Source organism: Anolis carolinensis, chromosome 5, assembly GCF_035594765.1.
Source record: "Anolis carolinensis isolate JA03-04 chromosome 5, rAnoCar3.1.pri, whole genome shotgun sequence".
NCBI classification, from domain to species: domain Eukaryota; kingdom Metazoa; phylum Chordata; class Lepidosauria; order Squamata; family Dactyloidae; genus Anolis; species Anolis carolinensis.
The window spans coordinates 8,761,717-8,775,117 of NC_085845.1; the positions used below are offsets into that span (position 1 = coordinate 8,761,717).

Below are 13,401 nucleotides of genomic sequence, written 5' to 3' on the forward strand. Positions count from 1 at the left end.
CAAAAAACATGTGTTTCCTGCAGAGACATCTTGGACAAATTTCAAAACCTTTCCCTGCCAGAAGAACTTCTTGTCTTGTTCTCACACTGGAGGTGAGACATTTCACAGGGGTTAATGAACTCTCCGCAGGCTGCTTGGAGGCAGGCTCTCTCCTTGAGAACAAATCGCTTAGCAAAAGCTGCATCCCCTGTCAAGACCTATGGCCTTCACCATCTCTAGGGTGGGACTGCTGGCAAAGGGTTTCTAAACAAGCCAAGGCATGCTGACTTGCAAGAGTTTGCTTATTCAGAATACAGCACTGGAACTCACTGGTAGCTGGTGGCTCCATTGACGGGGCAGTGAATTCACTTTGGGTTTCAGATGATACCAAAGGAACTATGCTAGGTGCTAGATCCTCTTTGTGGGATAGTTTCAGGATATAATTTAACTGCATTGAACTGGATCATATGGCAGTATAGACTCATAATCCAGTTCAATGAAGTTAAACTGTATTCTGAAATTTCGTTATTTGGCAGTATAGATACAACCTAAGAGATGAACTGGAGTCAGCATCACACCAACTGTCAGGACCCAGGCTACAGAGCACCAATAACCATACGCAGAGACCAGAATCTATCTAATATCTTTATTAAAGGATTATATAAAGTCAATAAAAGCAAGTGAAGAATATAGTTCAGAAGTAGACCTTTCAGGAAAGGTCAAATATAGTTCAGGAAAGCAATGTCCAATATGTGATATTAGAGTCCAAAGTTGTAATTCAATAACCGAAACACACACTTTGCCAAGCAAAGTGTGGGGAAATGACAGGGTCCTTTAGTCCAATGGAGCTTGGCAACAATGCTGGAAGCAAAACTAGATTCTTGGCAAACAAGGCTTGATACATGGCAGCAAGAGGCAAGAAACAAGAACAAGGTCCGTGGCGAGGTCCGTGGAAACAAGGAAAGCTTGATGCTAGAACAAGGTCCGAGAAACAAGGCTTGGAACTTGGTCCTGGAGGCAGGGGACTGGAGTAGCGTAGTCCATACACGATCTCACTCCACAAGGTGACGAATTGACTCCGCAAGGATTTCTTTGCGGGCAAACACCTATATAGGATCTTGTTTTCCCGCCAAGGAACACTTTCCCTGGGGAACAAGAAACGAAACCCATACTGTGTCCAGATGCATGACTCCTTAAGATTTCCCAAGGGAAACAGGCTTAATCAGTTAATTGTCTGGCAGCAATCCTGGCGCTTCTGCGATTCGCCTCCCTAGCGCCTCTATCTCGATTATAATAATCCCGGCGAGAAAATGGGGGAGATTTCTGCTCAAGGCTTGTTTGGCTGACTTCTTGTGGGCAAACATCTTGCAGGTGCAAGGGCTCCAATTCTGGCTGAAACGGTGGGAAACCCAAGTTTTCCTCTTCATCTGCCACAATAGTACTAGGAACGGGACTACATGGCCCATGAGTCATCACACCAACATGGAAAGTCATCAGAATCTACTCTTCTGTTGGGTTGTTAATTAACTCCGTACCACCCTGATTTATTGGTGAGTCAGGCCTCTCACCAATCCATCTTCCATCAGACCACTTAAGCATCTGGCTACAAGCAGCACCAAACGACACCATAGTAGTAATTCAGCTGATCCCAGCGGTTCTAAGGCTTTATTATATACAAACTATTTACAGCTACAAAGTCCATTGCTCATAGGACCCATGCTTCCCTAACAAAAGCAAAGCATGTCCTCTCTCTTTGCCGATGGTCAGCGAGGCTCTTCTGCCGGTGACTCCCACATTCCATAATAGAATGACAAACGTCCTGTCCACACTTCTGAAACTGGAAGGCATGACCTATTCGCTAGGCAGGCGATCAATCAAGCTGGTCTGTCATTAACCTGTGTGCTGCTGGAAAGCATACCAGAATACATAGTTGCAAAAAACCCAATTAAAAAAAATACACTTGATTCAACATTTCACCCTTACACCAAAATACACCAACATCTTCAACTGTCCTTACTCTGAGCTCAACACTTGATGTCAATGCTTGGGTTGGGAAAAATTTCTGTTACTATTCATTTCACTGCAAAATATTGGGTTTTCAGAAACTATATTTACATGAAAGGTTTAACAATGCAAATACAGTATACTCATTCTTTGTTTAGTACAATGCCTCTGATATTCCTAAATTAGGAATGGTTAACTGCTTTATTCTAGTAGTTGCTGTTGGGTCAAAACTTCCATCAGCCTTTAGTTGCATAGACAATGAGATCAAAGTTGTTCTAGCCCCAAAATACCTGCAAGGCTAGAATTACCTCCTTTTCAATTAGATGTCTGACTTTCTTTCTGTATGTGTGTTTGTATGCATATCTCCAATGTTTCATAGCACTGGACAATCAGTAACAAGGTTGCATGAGTCTCTCCCAGAGTTATGATCTGTCATGAAAGTTCTTTAAAGTGAGCAATGAATTCATGAAAATGGTTAAAGATTATTCGGATATAAGCTAAGCCATTGGTCACAAGGGAGCTGTAGTCAAGAAATTAGAACTCTAAGGTTGCATCCACACTGGGCAGTTTAGTCAGGGGTAAATATAGTGCAGAGCAGCCCCAAATCCACATCTATGTGATGAATCTTGGGCTGGGACCATATATCACCTTGCCTGGGCTGCCACCTTGTCTTCCATATCACTAGCCAGTCATAGAGTTCTGTGTGAGTGCCTGACTATTGTGGTCACATCAGCTAGTGTCAGAACAGAGTGCTTGACTGACCAGCAAAATGGAAGGGGTCAATCTCCCCTCCTCACATTGGCAGATGCAATAATGACAGCCAGGCCCTTGGGTAGAGCTTTGTGCCCAATGGAGAATGGCAGCAACACTGGGATGAGCCATTCACTTTCCTTACACTGACCAGCACAAGGAAGCAATGATGGCACAGTGTCCATTTAGACAGGGGATCAGTCTGAAACCAACCCTGGGATTCTCCAGAGTTTCTAGAAAATTCTGGGATGTCCTCTAACTTTGTCTGAAGTTGAATGAAAGTCCACCCCCCGCCCCCCACATGTCATGAGTCTTCTGGTCAGTATCAACAAGAATTTATATTTGAAAGGGTACCTATGGAGCAATTACCTAAGATTCTCTAGAGGAAAGAGTTATAAGGAGATACTAAAGTTAGGATCATCTATGCCATTGTACCAATGATTTTTATGTATGGTCTTGAAAGCTGGACACTGAAGGGAGATGGCAAGAAGATTATCAACTCTGAAATATAATGCTGGGAGAGGGTTTTATAAATACCATGGTAAGGAACACTGCTAGGAGGACAAATGCTTGGGTCCTAAAGCAAATCAGGCCTGAACTCTCATAAGAAGCCAAAGTGACATAACCGAAGCTATCACACTTTAGACATATCATGAGGTGACATGATCCACTGGAAAATACAGCAATACTCAACAAAGTAGAAGGTCTTAGGAAAGAGGGAGACCATACCCACATGGATCAGCCAATCAAGAAATAAAAGGCTGCTCCAACTTTGCAAGATCTGACTTAGAGTGTCACAAGTTGATTATGAGCCAAGAATGTGATGTAGCAGCTAAAAAAGCCAATGATTTTGGGGTGCATCAAAAGGAATATAGTGTCTAGGTCAAGGGAAGTCATGGTGCCTTTCTATTCTGCTTGGGTTAAATCTCACATGGAATACCACTGTTCAGTTCTGGGCACCACAATTCAAGAGGGATATTGAGAAGCTGGAAAATGTCCAGAGGAGAGCAACTAAAATGATAAAAGGTCTGGAGACCATGCCCTACGAGAAGTTGGGTCTGTTTAGTCTGCAGAAGAGAAGGATGAGTGGAGACACGATAGCCATGCTTAAAATATTTGAAAGGATGTCACAAGAAACTAGGACTTGGAGCAATGGATTCAAATTACAGGAAAGGAGATTCCACCTGAACATTAGGAAGAACTTCCTGACCATGAGAGCTGTTCAGCAAATAAACTCTCTGCCTTGGAGTGTGGTGGAGGCTCCTTCTTTGAAGGACTTTAAACAGAGCTTGCATGGCCATCTGTTGAGAGTGCTTTCATTGTGCTTTTCCTGCATGGCAGGGGGTTGGACTAGATTGCCCATGCGGTCTTTTCTAACTTTAGGATTCTATAATTCTATGAGGGCAGTTGAGGACCAGTGCTCTCATTTGAAGTTACTTTGATGGGTATAATAACAACAATAACTAATGGGGCATTGGTTCTGAATGCATACTTTCCACAAAAAAAGAGAAAGGCATTTCTATAAAATTATCTCTGTTTGAAGATTCTGCAGACTCAGTGTATCCTCTCTTTATGTGGTATGGTGAAAACTACTCTGTGCTTTCAGAGATTAGATTTAAGCAAGTCAATCTTGAGGTTTGTTTGTTTATTGTTTGTTCTCACGCTCTGTTTTGGTTGTCCCACTGTTGCTTCTATTTGGTTAGGTTCCTTACACTTTCTATTTCTGTCTGTCTGTCTTCCTGTTTGTCTGTCTGTCTGTCTTTCTGATTAATTTTGTCAAATTTCATTGGACTCCTCCTGTGAGTTCCTTTCTAATGCTTTTATTCTAAACCACTTCGGGAAACAACGCTGCCGAATAACAGCCTATAAATATAATACATAAATGAATTACTGAATGAATAAAATGTTCTGAGTCTTGCTTTGGCAGAAGTAAGAGGGTGGGGGTAAACAATCCCTTTCTAATTCTCATTCAATAAACCCCCATAGATACTTGTTTCTTTCCTTTGGGCTCAGCCAGACATAAAAGTACCCTATGTGCCAGACTCAGTTGGTTGGATAGACATCAAAAGAAGCAGCATTATTCTAAAATGGAGATCACAGCAAGTTCCAAAGCAGACAGTGCTTCTAACTCTAAACCTGTTGAAACACTCATGGGAGAATAGCTAATATTTCTTGTTTTTGTAATTAGCTTACTAACTACAAAATTTGCACAGAACCTTCAAAGTTTCTGATCAGATGGTTTGCATGATCAGATTTTGCTACTGGTTTCAATCTAGCAAGACTTTGAAGATGAATATTACAATTGATGAAAGGATAGGTGAGTGCTCAATCCAGTGGTATTATCTTAGCAGTGGCTACAAAAACAATGGCACGGGTCACTGACTTTTCTCCCTATCACACAGACATGTGAATCTGTACGTGGACTAGACATCAATCACTCTTCCATGCCAGAAATGTCTCTCCTCTGCTCTGTGCTTTTTTCCATTCTCTTCAAATGGTTTGCCCAAGAAGAAATTTGCAAAAAAAAAATAAAAAAAATTCCGCATCAGGAGCAACTGGAGTTGCTTCTGGAGTGAGAGAATTGGCCGTCTGCAAGGACGTTGCCCAGGGGACGCCCGGATGTTTTGATGTTTTTACCATCCTTGTGGGAAGCTTCTCTCATGTCCCCGCATGGAGCTGGAGCTGATAGAGGGAGCTCATTCACACTCTCCCCAGGTGGGATTCAAACCTGGCAGCTTTCAGGTCAGCAACCCAACCTTCAAGTCACTAGGCTTTAGTCCACTACGTCATCGGGGGCAAATGCACATCAAACATTCATTCATACAAAACTCAATGACAAAAGGGAGGAGGAAAGGGGATGGAGAGAAGAGGAGTCCAGCAGCCACTAGTTTTAAAACATAGTTACACATTTGTAGAAATGGGATAGTACGTGATGGGATATAAATAGATGCTTGTCCAATGTAGAGTGTAGAAGGACATTGCTGACATAGAATGAAAGCTATCGCATTGGAGGAATGAGCAAGAACTGCATTTCTGACATTGTGGGTACCATTATTGACACTTGTAACATTGCCATCATATTTGGAGACAGAGTTGGCAAGGTGAAATGTGTTTAGAGAAGAGCTACCAATATGAAAAATGGTCTGGAAATCAAGCCTTATTAAACAGTTTAGGGAATTGTTAACATTTGGATTGGGGAAGAGAAGGGATGTCAGTTAGAAGAAGGAGCAACCTTGTTTTGAGCTGCTGCAGACACTAGAATGGAAACCAACAGAACTAAAGTTCAAGAAGAGATTTCATCTAAACCAGTGGTTCTCAACCTGATGTGGTCTAGCCAATGCAATTTTCTAAATCAGTACCCCAAATAACCAAACTGAATCTTAAGTTGACCAAAAACTGATTCATAAACCTTTTGATACTAATGTTGGAGAATGGTCTCTGGTCAAAGTGGTCCCCAGTCAAAATGGTCCCTGTTCAGGTGGGCCCTGGTCAAAAAAGGTTGGGAACCACTGATCTGAACATTAGGAAAGCTCTTTACTGTGAAAATGGATCAACAGTGTAGTGGAATTGCCTTGGTTGGTGGTGGATTTTCTTTCTTTGGAGATCTTTAAGCAGAGGTTGGACGAGCCCTAGGAAGCAAGAACAACAACAAAAAATTAAAAGTTTTCTTGATGTTTGAATTTGTGCACATTTTTCAATGTTACATTGCATTTTGGGACACCGGAATACATATTTTGTGGAAAGTGATTATATATTATGCCAGATACAATATATCATCATGCATGCACATTTCTCACAAAAAAACTTGCTAAACTCTTCAAGAAAATATTAAATATCAAAATATTAACAATTAATGATTGGATATTAAAATGACTAATATTAAATATTTAAAAGCCTCTGGGCTCTTGAATTTTCTCTCTACATTACCTATGCCATTCTTGGCATTCTGAACATGGTGATAAATTTATCCTTGTACTAATGAGACCCTGCCATAATATCCAACACAATGGGCTCTTGGTATCTCCTGTGGTTTGCCTCCAGGATCCCTATGGATACCAGAATCTGTGAATGCTAAGGTCTCATTATATATGGTGACATAAGGAAATGCTGTCCTTTATTTAAAATTTCAAAATCAGGATTTAGTTGAAATTTTATTTTTTCAGAATATTTTCAGTCAAAGTTGGTTGAATCAGTGGATACAGAATTCATGGATCATGTGTTTATTTATCTATCGTGTCAGAAGCAAATTGGTATAAATACAGTTATAATGTATTTAAAAAACACATAAACAAAGTCAAAAGCTTGGCATTATACTGAATGTCCTTTGACCAGAAGCTGGACACTTGGGAGTGCCTCTGGTGTCACTGTGAGAAGGCCCTCCATGGTACATGTGGCAGGGCACAGGCTGCATTGTAGTAGGTGGTTTGTGGTTTGCTCTTTGCACTTTGTGGCCACATTTCCTAAGATTGGCTCTGCATCTCATGATGCCAGAGCTCAGTCTGTTCAGTACCTTTCAAGTTGCCCAGTCTTCTGTGTGCCCGGGAGAGAGCTTCTCATCCTGTATCAGCCATGGATTTTAGCCTGCCACTTTTGGGCTCTTGCTTGCTGAGGTGTTCCTGCAAGTATCTCTGTAGATCTTAGGAAGCTATTTCTTGATTTAAGGTATTAGCTTGCTGGTTGATAACTGAATAGAAGATGAGCTGGAGATGTCAATGCCTTGGTCCCTTCATTACAGGCTGCTACTTCCCGACGGGTATCAGATGGTGCAATACCAGCTAAGCAACATAATTTCTCCAGTGGTGTAAGGAGTACTCATCACACAACTTTTGGAACTGTCATTGATTTCAATGTCTGTACAAAGACTAGCAGAGTATTCCTACTATAGAACATCCCTTTCACCTAACTGATCAATCACAGACTCCTACTTAATTCCTCCAGTTTCCCCATTCCAGTCCTATTTCCACCCCATGTCAATTCATTTCTGTTTTTCCTGTTGCCATACAACAACTGATGTAACACATTGGTTGGCCTGACTTGCCTTACACAACAGCAGCTGCAAGTTCCAATATTGCATGATTATTCCCCTATCCCTGTCGTGTCCTTTCATATTTATTTATGTAACACGTCTCAAGATATGGTTTTATTTATGCTCTCTTATAATTATTTCAGATCAGTTCCAAAGATCATAATTTTATTGGTTTAACGAGAAGGACCCGTGTTATTTCTTTAAAACTCACAAAAAGCAGTGTACCCGTACTATACCGGATGCCTCTAAATCACTGTCTGTTGGTGAGGAAGCCAAACTGTTGCATAAACTTTCACTGTGGCTGTTCTCATGTGATTTTAAACATCACTTGTGAAAGAAAGACAGAGGCCTAAACAAACAAACAAGGATCTCATGGAGAGAAAAGTACTAACTGATCTTCACCCCAAACTTATAAACTATTAGGGTCCTTGCTGTCTTCTTGCTCTCAAGGTATGGATGTTAAAAGTTCATCCAACAGAAATGTGAGCTAAAAAGTTGAAATCTGAGCCTCCCTGTCGTCATGATCTGAAGAATTTCTGATTGTTCATGTCATTGATAACAGAAGTATCAAAGTGTAGCCCTAAGGTTGCCTTCATGACCCTGGTCCGTTCAGCATCCTAAAAGTATCCTATTGTTGGCTAAAGAAAATTGGCTATTTGTCTCTCTTACAGCAAGCATGGCATGGCATGATAGTTTGAATGTTGGGCTATAACTCTGGTGACTGGTTTGAATGCCCACTTGGCCATGAAAACCCACTTGGAGATCCTGAGCAAGTCACTCTTAGCCCAAGAAAACCCTGTAATAGTTTCATTTTAATTTGGAAACAATTTGAAGACATAAATAACAATTGAGGGTGCATCTAGACCAGGCATGGGCAAACTTTGGCCCTCCAGGTGTTTTAGACTTCAATTCCCACAATTCCTAACAGCCAGTAGGCTGTTAGGAATTGTGGGAGTTGAAGTCCAAAACACCTGGAGGGCCAAAGTTTGCCCATGCCTGATCTAGACTATGGAGTGAATGCAGTTTGATACCACCTATTTGTCATGGCTCAATGTTATGGAATCATGGGAGATGTAGTTTGGCAAAGTGCCAGCAGTCTTTGGCAGAGAAAGCTTTGTAAAACTAACCTCTCATGATTCCATAGCACTGAACCATGTCAGTTAGAGTGGTGTCAAATTCAGATACACCCTAAGTTTTTGAATTGCACTGCTATACCTTTGTTATATTTACTGCTATAGATTTTGGACAATAGTATTTTTGATTTAATAAAACTGAAATCTGTAGCAGCAGAATGGACCATGGGCACACTGAGACTGGATCTACAATGCCAAATAGTGCAGTTTGAACTGCATTGTATGGACAGTGTAGACTCATTTAATATAGTTGAGTCTACCCTGCCAATATACTGTAATGCAGTTCAAATTGCAATATTTGGCAGTGTAGATCCAGCCTGAGAGCAATCTGGTGACAGGTTATATTGGTAGCACTTCAACCTTCCTTTGAAGCCAATCTGAAGTCCCCTGCATTTTCCTTAATGGCAAAAAATAGTAATGCTTTTAAATATGTTTTAAAAGAAACACATTAATTTTCTTAACTAGAATGAAGCCTGGAGGATCAATAGAAATAGCTCCTTCATAGATGATGGAAAGCCAGAGAGACTTAGTGCTGTAACTCCATTTGTCTTGAATTTTCATGTACCTGTTTAGAATTCAGATAAAGTATCTCTGTAAAGCGCAAATCTGTGATGTTTAAATAGAGATTTAATATTAATACTGCCCAGAAAGCTAAGGAGGAGGACAGATGCTCTCTCTCTATGATGAGTCATGAGCGATGACATTTTTTTTCTCAACAGAAGAATGGCAGGCAATTATTTTCCCCGCATTTAGCATGGAGAATAAGCTGACCAAAATAACATGTCCTATTGTCCTGGTTTGCTCTTATGTTATTAATGGCAGCCTGATCTGTAGAATTCAGCTGAAAAATGTCTTCATGGCATAAATATTGTTTTAATTGGGAAAAAGAGAAAAGAATGGAAGCATTATTGCAAAACTGTGCATGCTCCACAACCAAGAAGTTCTGTTTTTGGTTTCCCGGGAATTCAAGAGGCCTGTGACATTTGGAAAGATCAGAAGTAGTGTTTTTCCTACTTTTATCCACTTTTAACAGCAAAAAATAAGGCTCTTTCAGTGAATTCCGTCAAAAGCAGCTTGGAAAGATCTCATGTAGCTCAAACAAATGGAGAAGGGCAGAAAAAGATCCACAAGTGAATGATGGGTCTTGTCATCTGTGCACCTGGCCTAATGGGAGGGCATCTACATTGTTGATACAATACAGTTTGACACCACTTCAACTGCCATGGTTCAATGCAATGGAAAGTTGTTTGTGTTTTAATTTTATGTTGAAAGCATCAATAAAAATTTATATTAAAAAAAAGAATCATAGGAGTTGTATTTTGGTGAGGCATCAGCCCTCTTTGTCAGAGAAGGCTAAAGACCTTGTAAAACTACAACTCTCATGATTCCATAGCATGAAGCCGTGGCAGTTAAAGGGATGTTGAATGGTATTATATCAAAGTGTAGATGCACCCTTAGATACAGTAAAAAACCTGGCAGCCTCTAGGCCAGGGGTTCCCAAAGTGAGTTTCACAGAGCCCTTGGGTGTTATATCCCAGAGCTATATCCCTCTGACCTTATACACCACACCAGTTGACTATTATCATCATGAAGTTTATTGAAGAATATATAAAAGCCAAGTAATAAAAATGATACAAAACATATAGTCCAAAAGGCTATCTTCAAAAATGTAACAATTAGTCCATAACTTTAAAGATATAAAGATAAAATACAAGGTACAAGGTTCCTAAATCCAGAAGAACAAGGCAACATAAAATCGCAATACTCAGAACAGGAACCATGGAACTAGAAATCCACTTGGAATCATAGAACAGGAACTTGGCAAGACTGGAATCATGAAACTAAAAATCCACTTGGAAGCAAGACTGGCATGTATAATCAACATTGACCACACTGAGCTCCAAAGCTTTTTCTTGTCTCTTTTAAAGCCTTTCTTGTCTCCTTCAGTGAGAAGAACACATTCTGTTTCACCTTCCCACCAGATAATGATTTACTTTCCCTTTTCTCCTGAAGACGGGATGACCTTCGATGTATTTGTGAACTCTCCCTTTGTTTACAAAAGTCTTGTCATCTATCTTCAAGCTCATTAACTTCTGCACCTGACAAATCATCTTCAGAAAACCGGGTCTCAGAGGAAACCTGCGAGGCATTTCTCGGGAATGTGGTCTTGAGCATCCTCCTCCTGTTCTACAACCTCAGGCTCAAGACCAGGCCAGTCAAGAAAACCATCATCCCCACTACCAGCCCTGGGGCTGTCCCTCAGAGAAGTTGATTGGCAGGAGCAGGTCGCTGCACAAACGCAGAAAAGCTGAATGCTCCAAGCTCAGAAGCTGCCAGCAGAGATCACAGGAATGGAGCTGGGATGAGGCACGAGTGAGCCAAGCGACTCAGTCAGGCAGTGAATGTGTTTGAAAGACAGAAGAGAGAGAAAAGGAGAGAGAGGAGGGTTGGAAGAAAACTGAGCTGGACCTTCATTAGCCAGGGGAACAATAATAATGAGGGCGCTTCGGGCATTAAAAGAAGATGGCAAGAAGGGAGATTTCAGTAAACTCCAGTAAACTCTGACAAACTCTGCTATAAGAAGGAAGCACATTGTTCATGTTCACATTAACTTTGGGTGCACATGTATCATTGTAACATTTTTCAAATATCTTCAATAGTTGTTATAACATTTTGTAGATTTACGTAATGAGTATTATCTCCAGTTCTTTTTCACTACTGCTTCTTTTATTAATTTACTATATGCCTGTATCTTATTAGTCATACTTCTGCATACATATTGTGTGTAATATGCCTCACAAGCTGGTTAGCAGCCAGCTGCGATATATTACTCTGAGTTTGAGGCCAGCCCATGTTGGGGTGAGCACCCAACAATTAAAAATAAAATATAGCCCTTACTTGTTGCTGATCTAAGCAACTCGAAAGATAGTTGCATCTATCAAGTAGGAAATTTAGGTACCACTTATATGTGGGGAGGCTAATTTACGACAGCATAAAAATCATCCAGCCGCTGTTGGAATGAGGAAGTTGCCGTCGCAGTGGATGATGAAGCAGCTGCTCCCCCTTTGGCCGGAATCAAGCATCCCCTCAGGAAGCTGGAAGCTAGAGAAGGTTTAAATTGCCTCTGCATCTGTCTCTGTTCAATAATAATAATAATAATAATAATAATAATAATAATAATAATAATCTTTATTTTTATATCCCGCCCCATCTCCCCAAAGGGACTCGGGCTCCATCTCCCCGAAGGGACTCTATGTTATATGGCATTGAATGTTTGCCTTATATGTGTACAATGTGATCCGCCCTGAATCCCCTTCGGGGTGAGAAGGGCGGAATATAAATACTGTAAATAAAATAAAATAAAATAGACAGATAGACCTAAACACTAAACATTTCTTGAGGCTCCTCGGGAAACTTTTGCTTCAAAAAGGGCTCCGTGGCTGAAAAAAATTGGGAACCACTGCTCTTGGCATTTATATGGCCACTGTGTTAAGAAACTGTATATTAAACTTGGCTGTCAATTGCCTAAGAAGCATTATTCACAAGTGAAATGACTGCTATTAAGATGTGTGAGATGTATGTATGTGGCTGCAGTCCAGTATCCCAGCAGCATCACCTAAATATCTGCATGCAGGGAGACATTGCACCAGCATGCAGTCCTCAGGCAGAATGGAAGCCTTGCACAACAATGCCAATGCCCAGCTGCTACTGTTGGATGGATGGGTGATTTTGCAGTTACTTGTACTTCTTGAAAAATTGTTCATTTCAGTGTCACGCCTTCTGATTGTGTCAAGCGGTGTAATCTACACCGCTGTACTCTCCTAGTAGCAAAACTGATTCCAGCATACACACAGACTAGATCCAGAATATGACTTCTGTAAGTTCCATTCTTAACTAATCTTGGAACAAGAAAGATGCCATAACCCTCCAGCAGCTTTCTCCTTCATCAGCCAAATTATAACTTTTTGTCTTCAGGCATCTTCTCACAACATGGCCATTGCCTCACTGGTGGACAGCAGAGGGGAAGGGAACACTAGCTCTATTATTGTCACCATTGTTGTGATTTCTACTTTTGCTCTCAACTACAAGGGAATGCTCTCGCTGAAAGGTGGAGTTTGGAAGAAAAGGGAGGACAGGTACCTTCATCCTTTTTGATGGAGCTTTATGGTACCTCCTACTGCTCCAAGGCTGATTACTGTTACAAGAGTCCTATCCTGGATCCAATCTGGTCTGGGCTGTGGCGCAGCTGGTTAGTAGCCAGCTGCAATAAATCACTACTGACTGAAAGGTCATGAACTCAAAGCCAGCCCGGGTTGGAGTAAGCTCCCAACCATTAATAGTCTAATTTGTTGTTGACCTATGCAGCACAAAAGACAGTTGCATCTGTCGAGTAGGAATGTAGGTACCGCATTATGCGGGGAGGCTAATTTGAGACACCATAAAACCTCCCAGCAACGTGCAGAAGAGTGAGGAAGTACTCCATCAAGGACTCGGTGTCACAAGTGGACG

At 41.1% G+C, this 13,401-nt stretch overlaps 1 long non-coding RNA gene across 1 annotated transcript in view; it reads right to left on the bottom strand.

The window, feature by feature from the left end:
- Positions 1 to 611: 611 nt before the first annotated feature.
- Positions 612 to 13,401, bottom strand: part of LOC134299241 (uncharacterized) — a 74,698-nt gene continuing 61,908 nt past the window's right edge. The window contains exon 2 of the long non-coding RNA XR_010006423.1: positions 612 to 6,362. This is a non-coding gene — a long non-coding RNA (uncharacterized LOC134299241). The remainder of the gene's footprint in view (positions 6,363 to 13,401) is intronic.